Source organism: Pseudophryne corroboree, chromosome 4, assembly GCF_028390025.1.
Source record: "Pseudophryne corroboree isolate aPseCor3 chromosome 4, aPseCor3.hap2, whole genome shotgun sequence".
In the NCBI taxonomy this organism is placed as follows: domain Eukaryota; kingdom Metazoa; phylum Chordata; class Amphibia; order Anura; family Myobatrachidae; genus Pseudophryne; species Pseudophryne corroboree.
Window position 1 is genome coordinate 88,373,619 of NC_086447.1, and position 6,000 is coordinate 88,379,618.

Below are 6,000 nucleotides of genomic sequence, written 5' to 3' on the forward strand. Positions count from 1 at the left end.
CTTCATTTGTGAAAAAGCAGATTCACAAAGATAAGTTGACCCAAAAAATGCTGTCAAGTGAAGAGATAATGATCTCAAGCCTGGGTACAGTTCTTCACTTAGTAGTTTCCAGAAATTAATATCAGAAGCTCTTGCTTTCAAAGGGATATCAGATTGCAGCTTTAATATTTCTTCCTCTACACTTGATATATTCATATTGAACATAGAGGAGATATTACCAGAAATTTCATCAATGTCAACATCAGCAAATGGAAATGACATGAAGGCTAGGATAGGCTCAAGCTGCTTAATGTCCTGAAATCGCCTCTCTAGTTCTTCCCAAAGATTTTGGATCTCAGCTCAGAATGTATTATATGTTTATGTGCTGCTGCCTTCAGGATTCTCTTCTATCACTTTCTCAAAACTAGGGAAGTTCCTCAAATTTCCCTTTGCAAGCTGTGACTTTAAAAACTGCAATTTTGATTTAAAAGCATTTATTGAACTAATTAATTGGATAATATTTTTATCCTTGCCCTGAAGTTCAAGGTTGAATGCATTGCAGTGACTGGTTAAATCTGTTATAAAAGCCAACTGTAGCAATCATGATGAATCATGCAGCTGAGATGGACTTTCTCCAAGTGATTCCAAGAATTCAGTAATGTCAGGCAGCAAAGACTGGAATCGTTCTAAGAACTGACCCCGACTAAGCCACCTAATATCATTATACAACAGCAAATCTTCATATTCACTTTCCTCCAGTAAGGTACGGAAAAGTCGTCTTCGTAAACTCCTTGCACGAACTGAGTTTACGATTTTCATTGCAATGTCCATAACATCAGCCATGTTTAAAACTTTAGCACACAGTGCATTCTGATGTATAACACAATGGATTCTTGTAAAATCAGGAAAATCTTCATTTTTTTGACACAGTGCAAGAAACCCATTATTCTTGCCAACCATGGCTGGGGCCCCATCAGTAGCAATGCACACTAGTTTGCTAAGAGGAAGACTAGTTTCCTTGGCAAAACTAGCAAAGCCTTTGTAAATGGCTTCACCTCTAGTTTTACCCTTCATAGGGATGAGAGTTAAAAACTCCTCCTTATAACTCATATCAGGAAATACCATTCTTATAGTGGATACTTCTCAATTAATTGTTTTTATATCAGTGGATTCATCAAACTGCAAGGAGAAGTAACAACAGGTACTGATGTGTTTTCTCAGCTGGTTCTGTAAGTCATTGCCAATTGCCTCTACTCGTCTCACTGTAGTTTGACGAGATAGTGGAATATCTTTAATTGCTTTCAAGATGTCATCTTTATTTTTAAATGTTTCAAATAAAACATTTCTGGCATTAAGGAAAGCTTCCTTCAACATTTCACTATCCTGGAAAGGTTTCTTATGTTTCACTAAAATATTTGTAATACGGAAAGATGATTCAGCCGCTGCCTGGGACTGCAAAATAGGTTTTGTGAATGTGAGCTGTTGCGCTCCTAAATTAGTTTTCATGGATTTCAGTTTAGTCTTCCTTAATTCACTATTAGGTGGAAAGTCTTGATCATATTTCTGATGCAGACTTGAGTAATGTCTCTGAAAATTCCCCTTCTTCGCCAGACCAACTTTAGCACGGCATATTAAACATATGCATTTGTCTTTAAACATTGTAAAAAAAAAATCATGTTCCCATTCTTTGTGAAAATGGTAGTTTTTTTGGCCTTTTAGAACCACTCATGTTCAGTAAGTGTGTTAAAACTCAATTTATATATAAAAATCTCTTTTGTAATGAACACTATAACAGGGTAAGAAGGTACACAGATCCCTGTGTTTTCAGATAAATTACATCCAGCAGGAAGTACACAGATCCCTGTTTTAAAGATAAATTACAGCAGTTCACAGATCCCTGTGTTTAACAAAAATTATAGCCAGGAGTACAGATCCCTATGTTTAAGAAAAATTACAGCAGTACACAGATCCCTGTGTTTAAGAAAAATTACAGCCAGGAGTACAGATCCCTGTGTTTAAGAAAAATTACAGCCAGGAGTACAGATCCCTGTGTTTAAGAAAAATTACAGCCAGGAGTACAGATACCTGTGTTTAAGAAAAATTACAGCCAGGAGTACAGATCCCTGTGTTTAAGAAAAATTACAGCCAGGAGTACAGATCCCTGTGTTTAAGAAAAATTACAGCCAGGAGTACAGATCCCTGTGTTTAAGAAAAATTACAGCCAGGAGTACAGATCCCTGTGTTTAAGAAAAATTATAGCCAGGAGTACAGATACCTGTGTTTAAGAAAAATTACAGCCAGGAGTACAGATCCCTGTGTTTAAGAAAAATTACAGCCAGGAGTACAGATCCCTGTGTTTAAGAAAAATTACAGCCAGGAGTACAGATCCCTGTGTTTAAGAAAAATTACAGCCAGGAGTACAGATCCCTGTGTTTAAGAATAATTACAGCCAGCAGTACACAGATCCCTGGGTTTAAGAAAATTACAGCCAACAGTACACAGATCCCTGTGTTTTTAAGATAAATTACATCCAGAAATACAGATCCCTGTTTAAGATAAATTACAGCCAGGAGTACACAGATACCTGTGTTTTTAAGATAAATTACATCCAGCAATACAGATCCCTGTTTAAGATAAATTACAGCCAGGAGTACACAGATCCCTGTGTTTAAGATAAATTACAGCCAGCAGTACACAGATCCCTGTGTTTTTAAGATAAATTACAGCCAGCAGTACAGATCCCTATTTTTAAGATAAATTACAGCCAGGAGTACAGATCCCTGTGTTTAAGAAAAATTACAGCCAGGAGTACAGATCCCTGTGTTTAAGAAAAATTACAGCCAGGAGTACAGATCCCTGTGTTTAAGAAAAATTACAGCCAGGAGTACAGATCCCTGTGTTTAAGAATAATTACAGCCAGCAGTACACAGATCCCTGGGTTTAAGAAAATTACAGCCAACAGTACACAGATCCCTGTGTTTTTAAGATAAATTACATCCAGAAATACAGATCCCTGTTTAAGATAAATTACAGCCAGGAGTACACAGATCCCTGTGTTTTTAAGATAAATTACATCCAGCAATACAGATCCCTGTTTAAGATAAATTACAGCCAGGAGTACACAGATCCCTGTGTTTAAGATAAATTACAGCCAGCAGTACACAGATCCCTGTGTTTTTAAGATAAATTACAGCCAGCAGTACAGATCCCTATTTTTAAGATAAATTACAGCCAGCAGTACACAGATCCCTGTGTTTAAATTACAGCACATGATTTCTGTTCATTATGTAACAAAAACCCCTCCAATATTTTTTTATATCAAACAACACAGTGAGCTCTCTTTACACATCTGCTCACTGTCAGTGTTAACAGCAAATGGCAGGCAGTAAGGAAAGCTGACGCATGGACACTACGGAGACATGTGAGATCAAAATCCAATAGGCTGGCGCTGTACCACATGACCGGGACAGTGGCCAATAGAAACCACCCGCCCTGACTTCCAATCATGGCCCAGGCCTGCCAATTTAGCCGTTTCCGGAGGTGGAGGGGGAGTGTCGGAGGCAGAGGGGGAGTGTCTGCCACACATCACGACTACAGATGGGAGTGTGTTATTATTATTATTATTATTATTATTATATACATCGACGTATATAATAATAATAATAATTAATGACACACTACTCATCGCTGTCAGCCGCAGCACCACACTGCGCACACCCGCGGCAGCACAAGGGTTAACCACCCTTTCATTGCAGCCGCGGCATACATGTACATGGGGGTGACCATTACCCGGCTCCCCCGCACACTGCCGCTGCATCTGCTACCTGGCTTACCTGCTCACCACCGCTGCCTCTGCTCCCCGGCTCTCCTGCACACCTCGCCGCTACCTCTGCCCTCCGGCTCTCCTGAACATCGCCGCTGCCTCGGTCCCCGGCTCTCCCGCACCCGTCGCTGCTGCCTCGGCTCCCCGGCTCTCTGCTGCACCTCGTCGCCGCTGCTGCCTTGGCTTCCCGGCTCCCCATGCTACAGCGCGTATGGGTTTGTCTGGACTGGCGGCTGTGTGTGGACGGGCAGATGATCGCGATCGACTGGTCGCATGTCCGCGATCGACCAGTCGATCGCGATCGACTGTTTGGCCACCACTGATCTAGCACATTGTTCAACTTGTGGTCTAAGGGCATGATTCAGAGATTTATGCCAATTCGATATTAACGTAAATCTCTAGTTGTTGTTTTTTTTGTTTTGTTTTTATCTGTGCTTGCTCTGGAGCCACACTGCACATGTTCAAATCTCTTTCTGTGACATCTCTTGCAGTGCCCCAAAATCTGCAGCACGATTGACTTGCTGGTATTGGGGGGCGTTCCAGAATACATAATTGACATGCTGGTGACATGTCAGACGTTCTATTCACTGGTACAAGTCTGGAACTCACCACTCATGAACTGCATGGCATTGTCAGAAAAATGTCTTCTAATTTGGTTGATTACTGTGGCACTCATCGCTTTGCTCTCCATTCAAAGAGATCTGCAGCAGCAATGGACCAAGGCAGGGGCGGAAGTCCGGGAGGCAGCGGAGTCGGCTGCCGCCGGGCTCCTGACCCGCAGAGGGCGCCTCGCAGTGGCGCCTCTGACATTACACAGATTGACATGCGGACGAGCGCCCGCATGTCAATCTGATGTCTCCCTCCCTGCTGTGTTGGAGGGACATGGAGCGCATCGCGCGTCTCCTGTGTCCCTCCCTGGCTCTCTCCCGGCCGGTCTAAGGAAGTGCCATTCGTGAGCTCTGATTGGCTCACGAACCGGCACTTCCTGTATTAGACCGGCCGGGGGAGAGAGCCAGGGAGGGACACAGGAGACGCGCGATGCGCTCCATGTCCCTCCAACACAAGGTGGGAGCAGGCACTGGGGGCATATACCTGGTACTGGGGGGCATATACCTGGCACTGGGGGGGGAGGAGACCTGGCACTGGGGGGCATATACATGGCACTTGGGGGCATATACCTGGCACTGGGGGGGAAGACCTGGCACTGGGGGGCATATACCTGGCACTGTGGGGTATATACCTGGCACTGTGGGGTATATACCTGGCACTGGGGGGGGAAGACCTGGCACTGGGGGGCATATACCTGGCATTGGGGGGCATATACCTGGCACTGGGGGGCATATACCTGGCACTGGGGGGGGGGAGACCTGGCACTGGGGGGCATATACATGGCACTGTGGGGGAAGACCTGGCACTGGGGGGGAAGACCTGGCACTGGGGGGCATATACCTGGCACTGTGGGGCATATACCTGGCACTGGGGGGCATATACCTGGCACTGGGGGGGAAGACCTGGCACTGGGACGGGGGGCATATGTGGCACTGGGGAGGGGGGTATATTTGGCACTGGGGGCATATACCTGGCACTGTGGGGGAAGACCTGGCACTGGGGGGCATATACCTGGCACTGGGGGAGGAGACCTGGCACTGGGGCGGGGGGCATATGTGGCACTGGGGAGGGGGGTATATTTGGCACTGGGGGCATATACCTGGCACAGTGGGGGAAGATCTGGCACTGGGGGCATATGGGGGAAGATCTGGCACTGGGGGCATATACCTGGCACTGGGCGCATATACCTGGCCCTGTGGGGGAATATCTGGCACTGGGGGCATATACCTGGCCCTGTGGGGGAATATCTGGCACTGGGGGCATATACCTGGCACTGGGCGCATATACCTGGCCCTGTGGGGGAATATCTGGCACTGGGGGCATATACCCGGCACTGTGGGGGGAATATCTGGCACTGGGGGCATACACCTGGCACTGTGGGGGAATATCTGGCATTGGGGGCATATGCCTGGCACTGTGGAGAAATATCTGGCACTGGGGGCATATAGCTGGCACTGAGGGGGCATAGGTGGCACTGTGGTGGAATATTTGGCACTGTGGGGGAGTAGGCACTGAGGGGGCATATGTGGCACTGTGGTGGAATATTTGGCACGGGGGGGAGCAGGCACTGAGGGGGCATATGTGGCACT

General features: G+C 46.1%; 1 protein-coding gene across 2 annotated transcripts in view; it reads right to left on the reverse strand.

The window, feature by feature from the left end:
• The window catches only part of TNFRSF21 (TNF receptor superfamily member 21), a 162,668-nt gene extending 158,156 nt beyond the window's left edge, over positions 1-4,512 (reverse strand). The window contains exon 1 of one of the 2 annotated variants that reach the window (XM_063915241.1): positions 4,412-4,507. The gene's annotated coding sequence lies outside the window, so the exon portion shown is untranslated. Of the gene's footprint in view, positions 1-4,411 lie in introns of both variants that reach the window. The other variant, XM_063915243.1, reaches the window with a different exon arrangement.
• Between the last annotated feature and the right edge of the window lie 1,488 nt (positions 4,513-6,000).